Consider the following 21,857-nt stretch of genomic DNA (forward strand, 5'->3'; position numbering starts at 1 on the left):
ATATTTAGCTTTATACTTCTCATCTTTCTTTTCCTTCTGTGTGTTTTCTGGGTATTTAAACTAAAGGAGAAGGGATTTCTATTTTGTTTTGTCCCATACGCAGCCAATAGTCTACCTATGTTGTGCATAGGAGTCAGTCAAGAAAGCACATCTCACTATTCTCTTCCTTTTTACCTGGGCCTTTTCCATATCTTTCCTACTGGCACTTTTCTTAAATAAATAAATAAAAACCTGTGATTATGGAATGAAACCAGAATAGAAACAGATTCAAACACTCGATGTTCTTAGAACCCCCCGATGGCTTGCTTGAAAGAGGAAGAAAAATAAGTTCTCAAGTGACAGTGCTGTTAAGCTGTTCTCAAATGTTTTAACTAAAACTCAAATTGTGTTGAACATCCTCACTGGTACATCTAAATCCTCAATTCTACGGCAGTGACACATTGAGTTTGTTGTACTTGGCACAAATTGATCAGGTAGGCAGAGAAATCACAGCTGCTTCTCCTGGAGGCAGCAATTGTGGAGCCCACTGCAGTGGGCTGCTGCTCCACTTTGTGCAGTATTTGACCATGATGTATGATCTCAACTGCCAACGTTTATCTGGCCACATGATTTTAAAAGCCAACAGGCAGCAATGTTAGCATTCCCTACTTACTCTGAGTCGTGTTTCAATGGCATCTTTCAGAAGAATGTAACTCTTAACCTGCGAACAGAACAGGCTCTCTCTTCATCTCAGTGTCCGATTACACATATGTTTAAAAAATAACAACAACAACAACAACAAAGCCTTTGGAGTCAGTAGGAGAGCAATTTTTTGTGTGTCATAAAATTATTCATAGATCTGCAGAGCAGATGTTGACGATTACAAAGAGAACAGAGGCCGGTCTGTGGTCAGCCAGCAAGCTCCATTTCACGTGGGTAGATCAAGGCTTAAGACAGCAACTATTTCCTGTCAGCACGCTGGGCGTCAGCGATAGCAGTTTTTGTGGGCTCTAGCCCAGTTAAATTATACAAAGTCACTTTTGTGAGGCCTTTCCTCGGCCTCTCTGCTGAAAGAATAATGGCAGTAGAGGGCTCAGCATTCAGTTTTGTGAGGTCTATTGATATAAAATTGCACGTTGAAAACTTGTTATGGATTTTATGGTTTTCTGTGAGATGCTTGCCTCTTTCTCTCAGAAAGTGCAGAACAGCTGACCCTTTCTTTTACTGCAGTAATCACCAGTGGCATGTTTCACATCTTAATTGTTTGAGCTTGAACCATAGTTAAAGCACAGCCTCCCAAAATTTTAATGTATTTTTATTGATTAACTTAAGTGGTAGCTAGTTCCTGCAGATGAATAGTGATGAATTAATATCATTTTGCTTTCAGGGCAATTTTCTTTAAAATTGTTGGGGCTGCAGGTGGCCCAGGGCACCTCCTCTGCTGATGGCACTGTTTGGCATGCTAATATAAACAGGAATTTCCCAGTAATTAAAAGAATTTTAACTGTAGCTCATTTTGTCTCAAACAGAATGGGTTTGTTGAAGTAATGATAATGTAGATGCTATGTCCAATGAATTCTCATTTTCCTCTTTGTTGGTAGAGCTGTATAAATAAGCATGTGTCAATGGGGAAAAATTAATTAATTCTTCTGCAAATAAACCATTTTGATCTTCAGGTTTAACAAGTACAGGGAGAGATGGAGGAAGCACCCCTTACCCTTTTGGGTAGAGGGATGAGGGCAATGAGCTTAGGGATGGAAGGAGATAACTTTGTGGACGTGGTGGTTATTCAGGCTCAGACAGACAACTGGAAATGGAAACAATTTTCTGGTGTCCTGTCATATTTAAAATTCACTCTTTTGTGGCTTTTATAATAAAGCCTTTGCCAGGAAATGTGGGAATGTTGATGTCAAGTTCTAATAATCGGGTCTGTCACCTTGCCATTTTTGCAGTAGAGGATGCTTCTGGATACAAATAGAACATCAAAAACTAACAAAAACAACACAGAAAAACTTTTTAAATAGCTGAAACAAGATCTATAGTAAATACAGTTTGTTATTCAGAAACATTCTGGATAACTGTAAGAAATTATCTATTCTCTGTCCTACAGAGCACAGCACATTTTTCCATGTTTAGCAAGAAGAGCACCTCTGATAAGGATCTACCATGTTCTATGTGACTCAAATCCTGGGTTGCTTGGGCTTTTTTCATCAACTATGCAACACGAGTAATTTTAGAATGAAGAGGAAGGAAGAAATTACATGCCTCAGTAGCAAGCGTGTTTTCTCTAATGCTTTAGTTTCAAGTTCTGTATTGCAGGTAGGTGAAGTCCCAAGTCTCCTTTTTATAGCAGGATTCCAGGTGCAAGCAGCTATACGTAGTGTGCAAGTCAACGTTCTTTGAAGGAAAATGATAGTATAGCCTGAGTCTGAATGGCAAACTGCTGTTGTTATAGGGCTTGTTAAGAATAAGCAATGCTGAAACATAAAAATCTGCAGGCTGACAGAGGCAGGTACACCTGCTGCATGAACGGAAGCACCGTGCAGCCATATGGCTGCAGCTGGACCACGCACCAGTGCCGGAGGAGCTCATCGGTGCTGGGAGAGCTTGTTGGTCCATGTGGGACAGGGCAGTGCCATTCCTGGCCCTCTGAAGGCAGAACGCTTCTGTATTAGGAGTGAGTTTCCCATAACTCCACTGTATAAACACAAATCTATACCAGTCTACATATTTAGAATTTGTCATGCTGAGGTATTCACCTGCAAATTAACTGTGCATTGTTTCATATGGATAAGGTATAGATCGCCAAATGTTAGATCAAATTGCGTAGTATAATACCCAAAAGGTAAGTGCTCTGGTGAGCATGGAAGTGAAGGCAGTATTTAGTTAGAAACTTGTTGAGGACAATAGCTGTTGCTTTTCTCACTACAGCATACATTATGAGATCACAGTGTCATCTACTTTCTCTAGATTAATTTCTAGACTATGCCATATAAGATATTACATTGACAGGCAGTAGTTGCTTTGGGGGGAGTATTAATAGGAGAAGTTGAATGAGATTATTTTTTGTTTTTCTGCTAAGACCAGGAGAGTTTAAAAATAGAGACCAAGGTCTTTCAATTTAGGCTACTGTTTTTTTGTTTTGTTTTGTTTTTAATTGACAGCAATTTTTGGACTTCCACTTAACCCACACATTTGAGTGTCACTGTTTAGCTGGGATGAGCTTTCTTTGAATTACACAGTTTGTGATTTTGGATAGGAAATTATACACCTTTTTTTTTTCCTATATCTCAGAATAGGTTACAGTTGGTAAACTAAATGACAGTATTGAATCACATATTTTGGTGATACAATTAAGGATATTAAAATCCTGGAGGAAGGTAAACATTTAAAAGTTACTTAGCTTTTATTTTTGCCAGTGGAGAAGTTTTAAAATGAAGATTGCCCCCAAAATTTTGCTTGTATATAGTGGTGATTGGTTACACTTTCTAGAACTTAAATAGTAGGACTGTCAAGGTACTAGGACTGATGGTTATTGATTTAATTGACTATGTTTGAAGATTGTAGGAAGAGAAAAAAGTTGTATTTGGGGGGTGGTTCTGTTTTTGGGCTGTGTGTATTTAGTTGGGGAAGGAGGGTAATATCGACTCAGGGTAGTATATTTGGTCAAGTCCGAAGCCTGAAGTTACAGACAAAATGACAAGCTAAATAGTTATTTTGTGGAAGGCAGACTGATATTCAGGCTTTGTGACAGTGGGACTTGTTCGTAGAACTTCTGATAAACAGCCTGAAGTTCCGTCTTTTCTCAGTTTTCACCTTTTGAGAGAGCTTTCTAAACACAAATAATAAATTTTACAGGGAAATTATTATTATTTCTAAAACTGCTGCATATTTCTGGTACTGATTCACATATTCTGAAGGTGTTTGAATTTCCATTCATTATTTGCTTGAGATATTTAGTTAATTTTTTACTGGTGACTTGAAGGGTGATTGTAGAAATGTTACCTGTCACCAACAGCAGCAAACAGAATGGTTCTTAGTTTGTTTACTGTCTGATTGTAGAGATAATAAAAATAAGTTTTTGACTTTTGTAACTTTTGTCAAACCTCTTCTTAAGACAAAAAAGATGTTTATACATTGCCTATGTGAAAACTCAAGGTTTGCTTCACTAACTATGAGTTATTGTGTGTGAACAATTGGGAAACAAAAGTAGGTTGTCTGCCTTACTCAGGATCATTTTCCATAATTGTCCTCTAGAATGTATTTTCATTGTGTCTGTCTGAATTTGAGGTATTTTCATCAAGGAGTTACGCCACTTGTCCCCTAATAATCATCTGAGAAAATAAGAATGTTAACAAGATAGTGTTAGAGGTATGCAGTTCTTTGAGAAACAGAGCAATGTAATTTTATCAGAATCTGAGTTTTATGAGTTGTACAGGCAAGTCTGAAAATGAAGAATATGCAGTCATTATTGCAGCTTTCCTCTGAAAGGCATGAACTACTTCAGTAATGTTAGTGCAGACCTTTGTGGCAGGAGGAGGGTGAGGGAATCATTCTAACAATGCTGAAAAAATGCTTCCACTTCTGCTAAAAGCAAAGATGCTGTGCCTTAGCCATAATCATGAATAGGCCATGGAATTGCCTTATGTGCTATGATGGGCCAATGTGTATTTCTACTATATAGAATTAAACACTTTTATTTCAGAGCTATTGATTGTCAGGAAAGTACAAATGAGGAGAGATCCGGGTTGCATACATATGTGTCCAGAGATAGTCTTTGTGTGCAAATCTTATGCCGGGTCAGTATAGTGTTTTTACATACATATGCAAATATACAACATGATTTTATGTATTTATATATATATATACACAAATATAAAACATGATTTCATACATTTTGACTAGAAACTTACTTTCATTCATTTTGTTTCCTTTTTATTCATTCTTGTTCATTCATTTATTAACAAACATGTATGCTAAATGCAGCATTATAATGTTTTTTGAGCACTCTTGCAGGCCTAGCACATATTAATTTCAAATACATCCTGATAGCTATGCTTGTAGCATTGTGAAAACCTGATTATTTTTTTTAACTTTAGAAAATTGGTAAATGTCACTTTTAAGCCTTATTTTTGTAATTTATCTCAAGCACTGCTACTTGCACTTTGCCCTTGTTCTTTCTGCTTATGTAGGTTTGAAGCTTCTGAATCTGATCTTTTAACTGGAGACATGTAAATTTTAATGGAAATTTGTACGTACGTGTCTGCTAGAAAATGATAGAGAGAATGTGCCTGTGAAAGATGAAGGACTGCCAAATAAGCCTACCAAACTGAGATCTGGAAAAAATGTGATTTTCCAAGTAAACTAGAGGTTTATCAATGAGGAAGAAAGCAAGCTAGCTTGAGTACTTTGCACAGCTGTTTCAGCTGAGATATTTTTTCATGTGAAACTATATAATAATTTGATGCCAAAAGTAATACATAAATGTAGTTTTTATTTTGAATTTGTGGCATACTTAAAATTGGTTTCATATGGTCAAAAGCTTCTGCTTTTCAAAACAAAATAACCAATAGTTTGCATCTTGCATTTGCAAAATACTGCAGCTAAGTTTCCTGAGTCACCCAGTAAACATGAGACTTCTCTCATCATAAATCAGAAGCACCAACACTTTGCTGCCTTTCCAGTAGCATGTAATGTTTTTAGTTACTAACAATGTCTATCATAAAAATCTTTGAATTGAAAGGTTCACAAATTGATTAGTGGTACTAAGTGAAAATGTATTTTCTTAGGCATTGCTAAGCAGAAACAGCTATTTATTTATTTATTTATTTATTTATTTATTTATTTATTTATTTATTTATTACCATGCCTGTAGATCTCTAGTTCTTGATTTTCACTGTCAGAAACATATGAGGAACACTCAAAACCACGTAGGATCCTCGTGCTCCAGTGGACTGGATGTGAGTGCGCCAGTTCATGTGTTTGGAAATATCGAATGACAAAAAGAGAATGCATTTACTAGGTAGAAGCGCACCAGATGCCAAACAGCTGTGAATCATCTGTGTTCTGTTGTGGAAGAAGTGAGAACCTTTAAGCCTGAACTGAAAAAAAAGATTTTGTTTGTTTGCCTTAGCATGAAACTGATTTTTGTAACCCTTTCCCTCCGCTCCTAATTGCATTTGTTTAGCTACTTATCCTTAGGTTAGTAAATAATTCTTTCTGCTGTCAGTCCCTCATTAAGCCCTTCAGATGAGGTCTCTTTACAAGTCAGTAAAAACAAACTGTCAGTTTTATTGTAGGATCCTGTTTTGTCCTTGTTAGTGTCACCTGACGTTAAGTAGCTGACCTTCACACCTACAAACAGCTTAAGTAAAGTGCATTGCTTTAGCAGGCACTGTGTCGCTGCTGCTCTTAGACCTGTGATGCGCAGGGATCTCCTGCCAGTGGCCTTCATTTTCTTGGTATCAAGGCCTCTGCTGCTGCCTCTTTCTCTAAGATTTGCAGTCAGTTTTGTCTGTGGTTTTTCCTCCTCTAGCGGAAGATTTCTTTGTATCCACTGGGTTTGGCCAGTTCACATCTGCGTCAATCATCCTCCCTGCCAGAATGCTGTGCTCCATCAATTAAGGCATAATTTGGAATAGAATTAGACAATAAAATGTCTCCTTTTCCTCAGCTTTTGATTGTTTTCAGTCAGAACAGAAGAGTTTTAAATCTAAATACTTGTACCTTTCTCAGCAGACATGAATGGCTTTCCCTCTCTCCCCCTGACAGCTTTTTTATGCAGTTGCAAGGTCCAGCAATCTTTTTGCCCAACTCAGTGTGTTGTTTCAAATCTAATTCACAAGTGCTCTCCATAGACACACAGAGCCTTCCTAGATGCTTGCTGTGAATCCCTCAGAGCGTATCACAATTTAATAGAATGGTTTGCTATGTCCACTGGACAGCAAGACTACTAGATGCCACGAATGGGCTAAGAAATGCTGTGCATGAGTTCTTTTCAGAGCATTGTTGGAAAGGAAAGGGTTGAGAATCTTGCTGGGGACTGTAATTTTGAACCTTGTCTTGAGAGCTATGGGAGGAAAGAATCTTAAGTGAGAGAAGGGAGATCAAGAAAAGTAATTTGTATGAAAGACAGATGAGAAGGCAATATTAACAGTACTGGCTTGTCTATCTTCAAAACTGAGTTGCCAAAAATGGCACGTGATGGTCTAAATTCATTGATCAAAAATGCCCACTATTATTGAAACAAAATAACAAACTGTGTGACTATTTCTATATTTTCTGTTACCTTCCTACTCTTGCTTAACAAGGCTGACACTGAAACTGCTGTTGTGTCCTTTGTGAACTGAAGCATGAAGATTCAGTGAGTGTGTTTGGGCATGAGCCTCTTACATGTTTGGATCAAAGGGACGGATATATGAAAGACACACTGACTTACTGTCACTATAGCAGTTCATGGATGAAGGCGGCTTAGAATTCAGTATATGCAACGCTGTTATTAACTTCTTACTGACTTTGCACAGAGGATTTTTTTTCTGAATCTGAACCAAAGCTTTGTGAGTTGTGATGGCATTTTTAATGAATGCAAACATATAAAGATAAATATTCATGGTTTTGCCTACTTCCTAGGCTTTTCTTCCTTGAAGTTACAAATTAGCGTTGTCTTTGTCCTCATTGCAGGATCAGTCTGACTGATGTCGTGAAAGAATTAGGTTTTTTGTTTGTGTTTTAAAACATGCATTTCAATATGTGGTATAATTACACAAGACACTTAAGATTATTATGCTGCTTAATTTCTTGCTAGAAGCCAATAGTTTTAGCTTTTATTTGACATGTTCTTTGCTGACAAGGCAGTGTTAGCAATTCGGTTGTATTTCATATGTTAGATGTTTTAGGAAATGCTGTCTTACTGCTTGCTAATTTAGTCTTAATTTAAACAAGCTGGAGCATCTTTAAGGTAAATATTTGAAAAGAAACATGCTTTCTTGCATCTTTCAGATTCAGTACAGGACTGGCTATAACGCAGATCTTTTTGTCTATCAAAATCAGAGAAAATGCATAATGCTACACAGATGTAACAGTTCTGTCAGTTAGTTGAGAGACTTTCAGAGAAGACATTCCACAGTTTAAGGTGGTCACGATATTGACAGCAGGTTTCCCTGGTGGTATGCTATAAAATAATCAAAGCATTACTTTTTGACTTGTTTAATGTGGTGAGGTCGTAAAAAACTACCGAAAAGTACAGTATTGTCTAAGCAGACAGAGAAAAACAGAGTCCTTGAGGTTGTGTTGCAAGTAAGTGCATGCTGTATAACTAATAAATTAGTAAGAGTTCAACAAATTCAACATATAGCAGAGAATAGAAAAAAAAAAAAGTTACTTCTGCTAGGAAGGCCAAGTGATGCCATTAGCTGCTGCTGTTAGGAATTCCTTATATTTGTATCTGTCTGCCTGTGACAAAAACACACTATGCTATAGTTTGGAGAAAAAGACATGTTCTGCTACACTCAGTTGGACGCCACACTTACCAGAGCTTTTAGAAGGTTTCTCAATGAAAAATGTACTTAAGCCAATGTTTTTTTTTTTCTCTTGGGGTAGTGTTCTGCTTTCATTTAAGTCTATGTCTATATTTCCACAGACTCTGGGGCACCTTGATTTTACTTCTAGCCTTCTCATCACAGACGTCATCACATGCTTTGAGAGGTTACAATTACTTCTATTTAAGAAGAAAAAGTTTTTTAAAAAATAATGATTTGTAGAGAGTCAAGATGCATTCTGTTGATTGCTTGTGGTCTTTAGAGATCCATCCACAGTTCAGGGTATTTCTGGGTCACTGGTTTTTCTGTTTTGGTGGTGGAGGTGTATAGACATATGCTCCAGTGCTTTTACATTGTGTTTCCTTCTGTTTCCTTATAAGCCTTTGAGAGAGAAGCTGAGGGATGTTTGGATAGAAGGCTGGAACTTTTATGTGGCATTGACATAGTTAGGGCACTATAATAATGACTGTTAATAGACAACTCCCTGAAAAGGAAATGAAAACGATGTTTATAAAGCAGCACAATGTGTATTTCCAGAAGAATTGGGTGTGAGAGTGAGAGGCAGAGTGCAAGAAGATGAAGCAACCACAGGCAAATGCTTTTCTCCCTTTTTATAACTGGGCTTTTTTTGTCAGCTCTATTATCTGTAAGCAATAATGGCAAAATAAGAACACTTGTATTTTTCTGCCTCTTCCCAGGGGTAGGTTATGGGTGAGTTGCAGTTTGCACTGTGTGTGTGTCGTGTGCGGCTCTCCCAAGTTTGGGGTAAAATCCTTCAGAACAGGTCCCTGGTGGTCTAGTGGTCAGGATTCGGCGCTCTCACCGCCGCGGCCCGGGTTCGATTCCCGGTCAGGGAAGTAGTCATTTTGAGGGGATTGGGTGCACCCTCAGTAAGTATGCAGATAACACCAAGTTTGAGGGAAGTGTCAATCTGCTGGGGGGTAGGAAGGCCCTGGACAGGATGGGTCGATGGGAATAGGCCAGTAGGATGAGGTTCAACAACATGGCTCAGTGCTGGGTCCTGCACTTCGGCCACAACAACCCCATGCAGCATTACAGGCTTGGGGCAGAATGACTGGAAAGTTGTGCAGAGGCGAAGGATCTGGGGGTGTTAATTGATGCTTGCCTGAACATGACCAGGCAGTGTGCCCAGGTGGCCAAGAAGGCCAATGACGTCTTGGCCTGTATCAGGAGTAGTGTAGCCAGCAGGACCAGGGAGGTGATTGTCCCCCTGTACTCTGCTCTGGTGAGGCCGCACCTTGAGTGCTGTGTTCAGGTTTGGGCCCCTCACTACAAGAAGGACATGGAGGCCCTGGAAGCGTGTCCAGAGAAGGGCTTCAAAGCTAATGAAGAGCCTGGAACACACCTCCTATGAGGAGCGGCTGAGGGAACTGGGAGTGTTTAGTGTGGAGAAGAGGAGGCTCAGAGGAGGCCTCATTGCTCTTTACAGCTACCTGAAAGGAAGGTGTAGGGAGCTGGGGGTCAGCCTCTTCTCACAGGTAAATGGTGATAGGACTAGAAGGAACGGCCTCAAGTTGCACCGGAAGAGGTTCAGATTAGAAATTAGGAGACGTTTCCTCTCAGAAAGAGTGGTCAGTTGTTGGGACACAGAGGTGCTGGAGTTACCATCCCTGGGGGTGTTCAAGGAAAGGTTGGACATGCTGCTTAGGGACATGGTTTAGTGGGTGACATTGGTAGTAGGGTGATGGCTGGACCACATGATCTTGGAGGGCTTTTCCAACCTTAATGATTCTATAATTCTATGATTCCAAGTCGTTTTATTGAAGCGGATTTTTTTTGGTCAGATCAGTTGTCACAGCAGTTTGAGGGGCTTGGAGCATTCCCGCTCTTTCCTGCCTTTTGATTTCATTTTTCTTTCACTTTCTTGTAAAATTTAAGAGGTTGGAGTAACATGTGATCCATTTGTTAGCATTTTTTTTTTCCAGTTCAGATGCCAAATTTTTGATAGTGTAGAATTCAAATTAAAGTAAACTTAAGTGCGGAGAAGTGACTTAAAAATGAGAGAAAATACGACTGAAAGACCTGAGCTTAAATATGTGTGTGTGTGTGTAAAAGTCAAAATTTTAAGACATAGCCAAATCAGAAAACAAGAAGAGTGAGGAAACAGACACTATGAATTAATACTGTTGGTCACTGGGAGGGATATTATTGTAGAAGATTAAGACCTAGGATGATATAAAGAAAAAGCAGAACTGAAAATATAAATATGGTAAAAGAAAATCTAAATTTCCAATGAGTTGATAATGTCATTCAGCATAAAATTTTGGGGGATGTTGTAAGAAGCTTTACTGAGAGGAAATTAGGCGTCATCACAAGAAAGCAATATTTCAGTCATACAAATGTGCCTGAAGGAAATGTTCTGTGCTGTGAAAGGTGGCACAAATAATTTATATTGCTCCTGAATAATTTGATATGGCCATCAAATGAAAAATGATAAATGGCTTTTGGTTTAGAGAAGTAGATGTATTGGAGAAGGTGTAAAATCACATGTGTAAAAGCTGTATTTCATTTTTATGGCTTACAGCTTCCAAAAAGTGACAGGATATCACTATTTGATTGTTGCGAGTTGAACTGTTTCCAGAATGGTATGATTTTACACCTGGTGCTTAAGGGTGTCTGTCATATAATAGTCTTGTGAAGTGTGATATCAGAAACGGCTAAGTATTGCTTAAAAGAAACCTAAACTGAGACCTCTGCCAGGTATTACTGAATTACAGCAGACAGCTTGAAACTGAAACTGTTACCACCACAAAATTTAAGTTGAAAAACAAAAACAGCAAAAAGCAGACCACCTGTCACTGGGTGATGTTACAAACTGCAAAAGTTGATATTGGGAATAGTTACAAAAAATACAAAAGGGAAAAAAAAATTAAAAAGCAATAAACAACAACAACAACAAAAAACGCATAGGTCATATACTCTATGTTCAGAAAAGTTAAAATCACAAGTTAAAATCCATGCAGCCACTGTACTGGGTGTATAGATAGAGTGGCAAACCATAATAAAGGAGATGGCCGTGTTTATGTAATCTCTTTCCACCCCATGAAGAGATTATTAAACAAGAGGAGAGCTAAACAAGACAAAAATTTATCTGCAACATTTTTAAGTGAAGGATAAGGGAAAAAAAAGAAAAGAAAAGAAAGTCAATGAGTCTCCAGGTTCAAAAACAGAGCAATCAGAGCTCGGAGGCTCAGCATTATCAGTTGGAACAAACTGAGCTGAACAATGTAGAAACTAAAACCCAGGAGATGCTTTGGAAATCTGTAGGAAAAAGGAGGCCAAAAAGTCAGGTCTGTAGAAGTTTAAACTCATACAGGTTGTTGGTATTGCCAGTACTTCCAGTGTATCATCATTCCCTCCATGTGACTGTCACTGAGCTGGCCAAATAAATACCACCTACAGAAGCATGTGGCACAACTGTTCTTTCTGTCCACTGCTTGCACACGCTTTGTCTATGTGGCCTAATGTTTGTTTACATTGAAAGGTCATTTTATTGCAAGAGCTGATGCAAAAATCACGTTAATCATTGATCAGGTTCTACTTAGGAATACAGTATCTATTTGCATGCATTAAGGTTGTTTACAGGAATGAAACCCGTTCTTTGTCCAGGCTGCTACATGTCACTTTAGTACACAAAAGCTGTGTGCTTTTCACCATCTTTCTTGTTTGCATAGGCTGCACCTCATCTTTCTGGATGTAGATAATCCTCTTGCTGCCAAATGCTGTCCTGTCCCTTTCTACAAGATGTTTTTTTTCTTTTCCTCTGAATGTATGAATGAGATGCTGTATGAGCATCTGAGTAATTCTGACTGATGCTACATTACTTTTGACCCATAACTGCTGATACGTGTGAAATCTATGCATTCTTTGGCATCAGTATTTTACCCATCAGGAAGCCACAAGCTACACAAAACACAACAGATCCACCACTTACAGCATTCTTCTTTGAATTTCTTAAAGATTCTCGAGATAGAATGGTAGCAACAGTAAAAGAAGCATTTTGAAGTGTTGTACCACCATCCAGCAAATGGGATAAAGGATGAACAATATTGAAAACATTGACAAGAAAGTGAACTTTTTGCAAATAGGAGTGTTATGTCCAGCTGGAAGAAGGAGATGCTCATACAGAATAGCTGTGTTGTCATACCTACGTATTTGGCTTCAAAGCCTTCCCTTTGTGTGTGTCTTTGTTCCTTTTAAGTCTCTGAATCGATGTTTCCTGCAGTTCCATGAGGCAGAAAGTAAACGGACTTTCCTGTGTTCAGACAAATCTAAGTTTCTTATTACATGAACAAGTAAAATTTAAGATACCCTTTGACTACTTTGCGTAAGGCTTACTTGCATTTTTATCCTTTTTAGAAAATAGCCTAGAATAGGTCATTTTGGCAGGGAAGAGTTTGTATTCTTAACTATATTTGATCACATTCTTTGTCCGCTGGGACATTTGTTACTCTACAATCTTGTAGATTAAAATACAACCTACATTAATAATTCACTAACACGTATATATCTTTCATCCTCTGACCATTATATAGTTAAGCATGGGATGATGCTCTCAGGAGATGGAGTCATACCCTTTAGCAAAACAAGAGAAGAATAGTGCTTACAATTTAATAGTTATATAAATATTCGCGCATCTTTATATTCTTGTTCTTTGGCTTTCTCATGTCACATCCCTGCGTTTCATTGAATAAGAAATGTTAGCAAACATCAGCTACATTCTATTGTATGGGTGATTTATGTTTCATATCATGGCCAAAGTAAAGAATGAATTGAAGTCAGAACCCAGTGCCATCTAGACTTTGGACGTGGTTCTCAGATTGGAGATCCATGTTGCCAAAAAAAAAAAAAAAAAAAAGAAATCTTGCAATAAATTAAAAACCTCACTCTATAATTCACTAGCTATTGTGTGATTGTACAGAAGCTGGCTGGACACTTGTAGTGGGAAAAGCCAACAAGAATTTTTCCTTGTGAGATCTTTCCAAATGCTTCTTTCAGCTGCTGCTGTGATAATAAATAAACACAAGACGATAAAAACAAGGATAAAATGATTGGGCCTAAAGCCCTCAATTACCAGACTTATATAATCAGTCTATTAGAACAGAAGGATCATTTAAAAATCCTTTACTTTTTAGTAAAATGCTGTATAAGATATGTATATTTGGTTTGGGAAATAATTAAATGTAATCTCTTAGTGAGAAATGTATGTGATAAATCTTCAGAAAATAGTAAGCTACTGTACATAGGAAGAGTACAGTCTGTGCTTTCAGGGCATTTCCCAAGATAAATTTACCTCGTGAATAAGGGCTTTAGTCGTTAACTGTTGAAAGGAATCTAAAATAGAAGACACATAGGGTTTTCCAAGTTGAAAACTACATCAGGGAGTTCATTATTATGCACGCGCCTAAGATTAGCTGCTGTACGGCTTAGTACTTGTGTCAGCATTTTGCATATAGTAATGTTTGTTCCTAATTCTGCCAGCTGCATGGACTTAAGACAAATCTGAAGAGGTGGTGGATTTTAACACCCCAGGGAAGTGGTCCTCTTTTCTGACTTTTTCTTGTGAAGTGAATGGTTGGTGTTCTTCTACTAGCTGAGATGTCATGGCTTGTGGAAAGCAATATGTTACCTCAATGGTACCTCAAAAGAAGTGGCTGTTATCTTTGTATATTTACTGTACAGAGCAAATAGCATTGTCAGGTCATTTTGTACTCGATCTTTACTGATTGTAATATAGCTGTATTAGACATATATCTTTCTAATGTATGTGCAGCATACACATTTCAGATTGCATTCAGTAAAATCTTGGTTCCTACATTTTGATGCACTTTGCTGCCATTTTTAAGCAGTGGTTCTTTGGCTGTTTGAGTTTACATAAGTCCTACCTTCTCTCTCCCCTTACTTCATGATCCTGCCCAAGAAAAATCCCACTGAAACAGGAGTTTGACCTCTTAATGAGCCAATTCAGCTCTTTACAAAGAAACAAGAAAGAAAAAAAAAAAAAAGAAAATGAAACTTCTGCTTTTTTAATGTATGAGCTACTCCATCAGCATGTGGAGGAGCACCTGGACTGGCACCATGGTGGGAGAAGGCAGGGGCACAGCCGTGGTTGTTACTCACTGAGGTGGCTGTAAGGGTGGCAGCTGAAGGATCCCAACGAGCTGCTGAACTTGTTTAAGAACATGTTGTCACCCAAAAACACGACTGCCAGCAGTCTTGAGCCATTTCTAGTGCTTGTCAGCTGCTCAGTAAGCAAATTTAGCTTGCATGTCAGGTAGGAAATAAAGAGGAAATAAATCTTTTTTTTCTGGGTTAGCAAGCCGAATTGGCTTGCTGAGGGGTCAGACAAATGGCAGGACTGTAGCAAGGGAAATAAGTAGTGGGGAATGTGTAGCCAGGAGGGAAAGAGCAGCAGATCCTTTGCGTAACTGCAGTGGTGATTAGTTACATCAGCGGAGCTGCTCTTGCAGAGCTTTGCATTTAGGGAATGCAGCAGAGCTGATCGCATGGCTTACTGCCACCAAAACCATCAGCCAAGCTCCTGCCTCTCTCTCCCTCGCTTCCTTTTCCTCATTTGGTGGTATCCATTTTTACCCGTTGAGCAAGCTGAATCAGCTTCTCATCTATCTGAGTGAGTGCCAGAACCCATGCAAGGGTGGAGATGGACATTTATGGCCAGGAAGAGGTGGCCAGGTGGGCATGGCAAAATGGGGCCACCTTCTGGGGCCAACTTCTGCTTTGGACCGTGGGTCAGTGCAGCCAAACTCGTGGTGCAGTGCTTTCAGTCAAATGAGAGCATGGAAACAATCTGACAGGAGTTGTTTATTTATCCGAATTTGGTAAAATGTTATTTAAAATTCCCCTTTTTCTTGATGACTCAACTCTTTCAACATCTCTTCATTTCCTTAACATGTTGTCTTCCTTTCTAGTGACACCATGTCAGTCAGTCTCGCCCCTCTAACATGGTTTTCAGAAGAACTTAACACTTGCCTTAGAAGTACATCAAGAAATAAATAAAACATGTTTGCATATACAATTCCATTTGATTCCCATAGTTTATATCAAGTGTTGTCTGTGTGCAATATTTTATAAGGAAATCACTAAGAAATTTAAGTATTTGATTTATAGACTTTGTATATGAGCATATGGAAAGTTGTGCTTTTCTTTTAGCATTGTGACTGATGTGGGAGATGATGTGCAGAGCAGTTGAGTGAAGGGTAATCTCAACATTTCAAGCATTTTCAAATGAAGGGTAAGAAGTCGTAAAAAAAAAAAAGTTTAAATCAAGGTGGAATCCTGCTTGGAAAAAAAAATGAAAAGAGAAAACAAAACCTTTATGTTTCAGCTTCTTGCTGAAAAAGACAGTCTGGCAAAGCAGAGACAGGTATCTAGCTGAGGAGGAGCACTGCTGGCGACAGTGACTTGTATAGGTCTTGTATAGCCAGCCTTGTAGAAACAGTATCTGATCATATTTTTGTGTCTTTTTAGGTAGCGTAGGTATCTCATAGGTGATTAAAGCCTGTTACATTACAAAAATCTTAGCTGAGCCTCTGCTTAGTTAAGAGATTTTTCTGCAATGCCAACTGTTTTTCTCTAATTTTGCCTTCATAATTGTGTTTCTAAAAAGTCCTAGTAGGAAGATGTGAGCATCTGTTTCATAATGCATTAAGCAAGAGATGCACAGGATCACCATCAGGCAAATAGCCACTTGCGTGTTAGCAGCAGGATAATTTATGGCTTTTTCACATTGTGTTAGTTAAAGTAGTCATTTAATAAAACTTTTTAACAAAGGTGTGTGTCGATATCAGCCCTATTTCCGATGTAGCTGGGGCAAATTCAGTTGACAGTTGCAATTGCATCGGAGTTTACAATATTCTTGCATTGTAAGTTGAATACTTGGCTTTTGCAAAAGTTTCAAGGAACTACCCAGGCAAATGCTTTCCCTTTTTTCCTCTTTTGGTTTGAGCTGATCCTAGCTTGATGGTAGCTGCAACTCAGAAATTTTCTGTTGGGTTTAATTTCTTCTTCTGCTCATCTTTAACAAATAAGCATAAGGAAACACCTCTAAAATAACAGGTGTCTTACTCTATTAATTTGTAGCAAAGTTACAATTTGTAGCACTGCTGAGGCAGGGGCAGTATGCTTTTTTTTTTTTTTCCAGAACATAAATTTATTTTATTTATTTTAATTTATTCCATGTTACTAAATTTTGCTAGACATCATCTGTAGTCATTTCATTCACAGATCATCCAAATTCATTCTCGTAACATTGGTTTCAATCTCATCTCTTTAGTTCTTATAAGTTCCTAACCCTCGTGCTCATTTGGCATGGCAGATATAAGCTGCTTTTTCTGAGGGAACCAGTAGTAATGTCTGGAAAATCAAGCAATTACTGTGATTTTTCCCTTAAGAAAATAAGTTGCAGTTCAGCTTTAGTTTTTGTTAGAAAGTGTAGAACATTTTCTGTTCAATTTGTTATCGGTTAGTCTAGCATCCTTTGATACAAACAGAAGAGCAAGCTTTTGACATGCTTCTTGGGGAGCTTGTAAAGCTGATTTGCGGTAAGTATTTGGAAAAATGAAGAGAAGTATTGCATGCAATGTAAATTGAATCTTACCTAACAAAACACATTATCAGAAAATGGAACTTGGGATCAAACTCTGTTGAATGGAAAAAAAAATCCATGCCTTGCTAGCCTATGGAATTTTAATTTGCTTGCTTAGCAAGCATAACGGGGTTTATAGAAGCATATGTTTAAAAGCACTTTAAAATCACCAGGGCATCTAAGGAATTTGAGACACCTGTAGGCCCTGAATAATACTAATTGATATCTGTGAAAACTTTATGAAATCTGCACAAAAGATAGAATTTTGAGTGGCTTAAACCTTTATTTACAATTCAATACTGACAAGACTTTGCTGAAGCTTCTCTCCTCCCTCCAATTTCTCCCCTTTAACCACTGAATTACTGGACTGGATGGAAATGTGTCAATTAAACATTGCTTTAAGCTTCAGAGGCTCTAGCAGGAGTTGGACATAGCTGCTCAAATCTAAGCAGTGGTGTACATCTAACTTTAGTAAAATTCTTCAAAAATCAAAATTGAATTCCATTTCTACTTGTATCCAGGGCAGCAGTAAGCTCTGTGTTAAGATAAAAAATAAAAACTGGCTGCAGCAGACGCAGTTTTGCACCTTCCAGCTCTGGGTATTTTTCAGATCTTTGCGTGTGCCTATGTGCATATATGTGCAGCGTATGAGTTTCACAACAAAGATATGGAATGCCAATGGATTTGTAACTAGTACTAGGACACTAGTTGGTGGAGTCCCATGGGAGGCGGTTCTGAAGGGCAGAGGGGTCCAGAAAGGCTGGGCGCTCTTTAAGAGGCAAATCCTAATGGCGCAGGAGCGGTCTATTCCCATGCGCCCAAAGATGAGCCAGCGGGGAAGAAGACCAGCCTGGCTCAACAGAGAATTGTGGCTTGAGCTTGGGAGAAAAAAGAGGGTTTATAATCTTTGGAAAATTGGGCAGGCCACTAAGGAGGACTGTAAGGATGTAGCGAGGCTGTGCAGGGACAAGATTAGGAAGGCCAAAGCTCATCTGGAGCTCAATCTGGCTACTGCTGTTAAAGATAACAAAAAACGCTTTTATAAATACATCAACACCAAAAGGAGGACTAGGGAGAATCTCCATCCTTTACTGGATGCAGGGGGAAACTTAGTTACAAGAGATGAGGAAAAGGCGGAGGTGCTTAATGCCTTCTTTGCCTCAGTCTTTAGCGGCAAAACCGGTTGCTCTCTGGATACCCAGTACCCAGAACTGGTGGAAGGGGACGGGGAGCAGGATGTGGCCCTCACCATCCACGAAGAACTGGTTGGTGACCTGCTACGGCACTTGGATGTCCACAAATCGATGGGGCCGGATGGGATCCACCCAAGGGTACTGAGAGAACTGGCAGAGGAGCTGACCAAGCCCCTATCCATCATTTATCAGCAGTCCTGGCTATCGGGGGAGGTCCCAGCTGACTGGCGACTAGCAAATGTGACGCCCATCTACAAGAAGGGCCGGAGGGCAGACCCGGGGAACTACAGGCCGGTCAGTTTGACCTCAGTACCAGGGAAGCTCATGGAGCAGATCCTCTTGGGAGTCATCATGCGGCACTTGAAGGGCAAGCAGGCGATCGGGCCCAGCCAGCATGGGTTTATGGAAGGCAGGTCCTGCTTGACGAACCTGATCTCCTTCTACGACAAAGTGACGCGCTGGGTGGATGAGGGAAAGGCTGTGGATGTGGTCTACCTTGACTTCAGCAAGGCTTTTGACACCGTCTCCCACAGCATTCTCCTCAAGAAACTGACTGCTCTTGGCTTGGACTGGCGCACGCTTCGTTGGGTTAGAAACTGGCTGGATAGCTGGGCCCAAAGAGTTGTGGTAAATGGAGCCAAGTCCAGTTGGAGGCCAGTCACTAGTGGCGTCCCCCAGGGCTCGGTGCTGGGGCCGGTCCTCTTTAACATCTTCATCAATGATCTGGATGACGGCACTGAGTGCACCCTCAGTAAGTTTGCAGATGACACCAAGCTAGGTGCGTGTGTCGATCTGCTCGAGGGTAGGAAGGCTCTGCAGGAGGATCTGGATAGGCTGCACCGATGGGCTGAGGTCAACTGCATGAAATTCAACAAGGCCAAGTGCCGGGTCCTGCACCTGGGGCGCAATAACCCCAAGCAGAACTACAGGCTGGGAGAGGAATGGTTGGAGAGCTGCCAGGCAGAGAAGGACCTGGGAGTGATGGTGGACAGTCGGCTGAATATGAGCCAGCAGTGTGCTCAGGTGGCCAAGAAGGCCAACGGCATCCTGGCTTGTATCAGAAACACTGTGACCAGCAGGGCTAGGGAGGTGATCGTCCCCCTGTACTCGGCTCTGGTGAGGCCGCACCTCGAGTACTGTGTTCAGTTTTGGGCCCCTCGCTACAAGAAGGACATCGAGGTGCTTGAGCGGGTCCAAAGAAGGGCGACGAAGCTGGTGAGGGGCCTGGAGAGCAAGTCCTATGAGGAGCGGCTGAAGGAGCTGGGCTTGTTCAGCCTAGAGAAGAGGAGGCTCAGGGGTGACCTTATTGCTCTGTATAAGTACATTAAAGGAGGCTGTAGAGAGGTGGGGGTTGGCCTGTTCTCCCATCTGCCTGGTGACAGGACGAGGGGGAATGGGCTAAAGTTACGCCAGGGGAGTTTTAGGTTAGACGTTAGGAAGAATTTCTTTACTGAAAGGGTTGTTAGGCACTGGAACGGGCTGCCCAGGGAGGTGGTGGAGTCACCATCCCTGGAAGTCTTCAAAAGACGTTTAGATGTAGAGCTTAGGGATATGGTTTAGTGGGGACTGTTAGTGTTAGGTTAGAGGTTAGACTCGATGATCTTGAGGTCTCTTCCAACCTAGAAATTCTGTGATTCTGTGATTCTAGGAAAATAAGTATTCATATGTTCTCGTCTGGATAGAATGGTACGAAAGATAGAAAGAACATAACAGGAAACTATGCAGTATATGCAGTGATATGATGATAATAAAGCCCTGAATCCAACTACTCTCGAGAGAGGAATTTCAATTAGCAATGTCTATTACAGAAGCTTTAAACATTAACACTCTGTATGTCATCTTGAGCACTGGTTAGTGGTAGATAGCATTTTTTTTTTAAAGTATATTAATGGTATTTTTGGTAGTATGTGAAATAATACACAAAATTCCTTTTGTGTATATGCTGTGTGTTTAGAGCAGAAGACAAAAATGAGTGTGCTCATATATGGTTCTTGTTTACTGTCTTTCAAACAATATTAAATCCTTCTGGTTATTTTGCACAGGCAGCAGAGTATCAAAATTGCCAGATATGTTTATTCTGCTAGAGCAACTTCAGGTTGTTCCTGTAAATTTATTTTCTCCTTGATTATACTTATGCCGGTGGTTGTTGCTGTTGTGGTTGTAGCCGTGTAGAGTGTTTCATACTCATAAGAAGTAGGATACCTCCTGGTTTGTTGTCTGTAAATGATGCTTAATGTGGTGTTGCTTTTGATGGCTGCAATGGATGGCTATATTGGCTTTTACTGGGCTCTATAGGGAAGTTCTGAATGGATTTTGAAATCATAATTCATCTTTTAAATACCCTTAGAAATCTTGTTTGACAGCTCATTGTTTGTGTCCTTTAATCTAGGGAATTTATCCTTACATAAGATTTCCAGCCAAGCTCTTTTCTTACTGGGTGCATTCTCATATTTTAACACAATCACAGCTTGCAGTGCCTCATTCAATAATCCTGTATTAAAAACATTAATAACTTCCTGAAAATGTTTTATTCTGCTCTATGCATGAAATTTTTAATTTGAACTGACTTCTTCAGTTTCGTTTTTGGTAAGAGAGTGGAGCCAAATCTGATTTTCTTCCAGTAAACTGTGAAAAACAAATTGAACAGAGCATTTCCTTGTTCTTCAGGGTTCCCTTTCTGGAGGGAATGACAGAGAAAACTACGGGTGAATGAAGGCAAGACACAGGGCTCCAGATACCATGTGAGAAACGTAAGGATTCACTGTATGTGAATCCTAGGTCAAAGGGCTTCACCTATCAGCACATGTGGTGAACTTAAATAGGTGGTGAAGAGAAAAAATGCCTTTGGTGTGTTGGCAGTGCTGGTAGGTTGCTGTTGGATCAGGAATTGAATTAGGCTCTCTCTCAGGCCCATGATCAGGGAGCCATGTCTCTTCCTACTGATAAAACTGGATGTAACAATGCTAACATTTCTGTGACAAGTTTAAAAGTTTGTTGGATGGAAATGGATTGTGTTTTCAGCTGGCAGTGTTTTGCAGAGCTGCCTAGATGAACCCCAACTACCTGCAGCTGAGAAACATAACAGACGAGCACACTGCCTGGTCACGTTGCGTCTGCTCAGTGCTTTTTGTTTGCTTGAGCACGGCTTGAATGAAGACAAAGAGTGGACTTATGCAGGCACCCCATTATTATTTCAAATAGTTTATCCAAATTTTCAGGTGGGTGAAGCTGATTATTTGTTGTTGACAGAAGGACTGTGTTGGGAACTTGTCCTAACAAGCAGTAATTGTGTGATTAGGAGAGTTTAATGAAGAAAAGGAATTCTGATTCATTCATAGTATTTGGTTTGTTGACAGTTAATGTCATTTTCATTGAATGAAATCTGTCAGTGACAGTTGTATTTCAAGCTCTGTGGAAGTGCTGTTATTCTGAAGCTCTATTGTGTGCATCTAAGGCCCAAGTTAAAATCTGTAGAAGTCAGAAAGTATTCTTCAAAAAAAGTGGAAAACTAATAATATTAAT

The 21,857-nt window shown here is 39.7% G+C and overlaps 1 protein-coding gene and 1 non-coding gene across 8 annotated transcripts in view; both read left to right on the plus strand.

The window, feature by feature from the left end:
* The window catches only part of B3GNTL1 (UDP-GlcNAc:betaGal beta-1,3-N-acetylglucosaminyltransferase like 1), a 128,305-nt gene that overhangs the window by 45,162 nt on the left and 61,286 nt on the right, over positions 1-21,857 (plus strand). The window lies entirely within an intron of this gene.
* TRNAE-CUC (transfer RNA glutamic acid (anticodon CUC)) lies at positions 9,302-9,373 on the plus strand. The gene has a single exon. It is a non-coding gene; the product is annotated as a tRNA-Glu (tRNA).

Source organism: Anas platyrhynchos, chromosome 19, assembly GCF_047663525.1.
Source record: "Anas platyrhynchos isolate ZD024472 breed Pekin duck chromosome 19, IASCAAS_PekinDuck_T2T, whole genome shotgun sequence".
NCBI classification, from domain to species: Eukaryota; Metazoa; Chordata; class Aves; order Anseriformes; family Anatidae; genus Anas; species Anas platyrhynchos.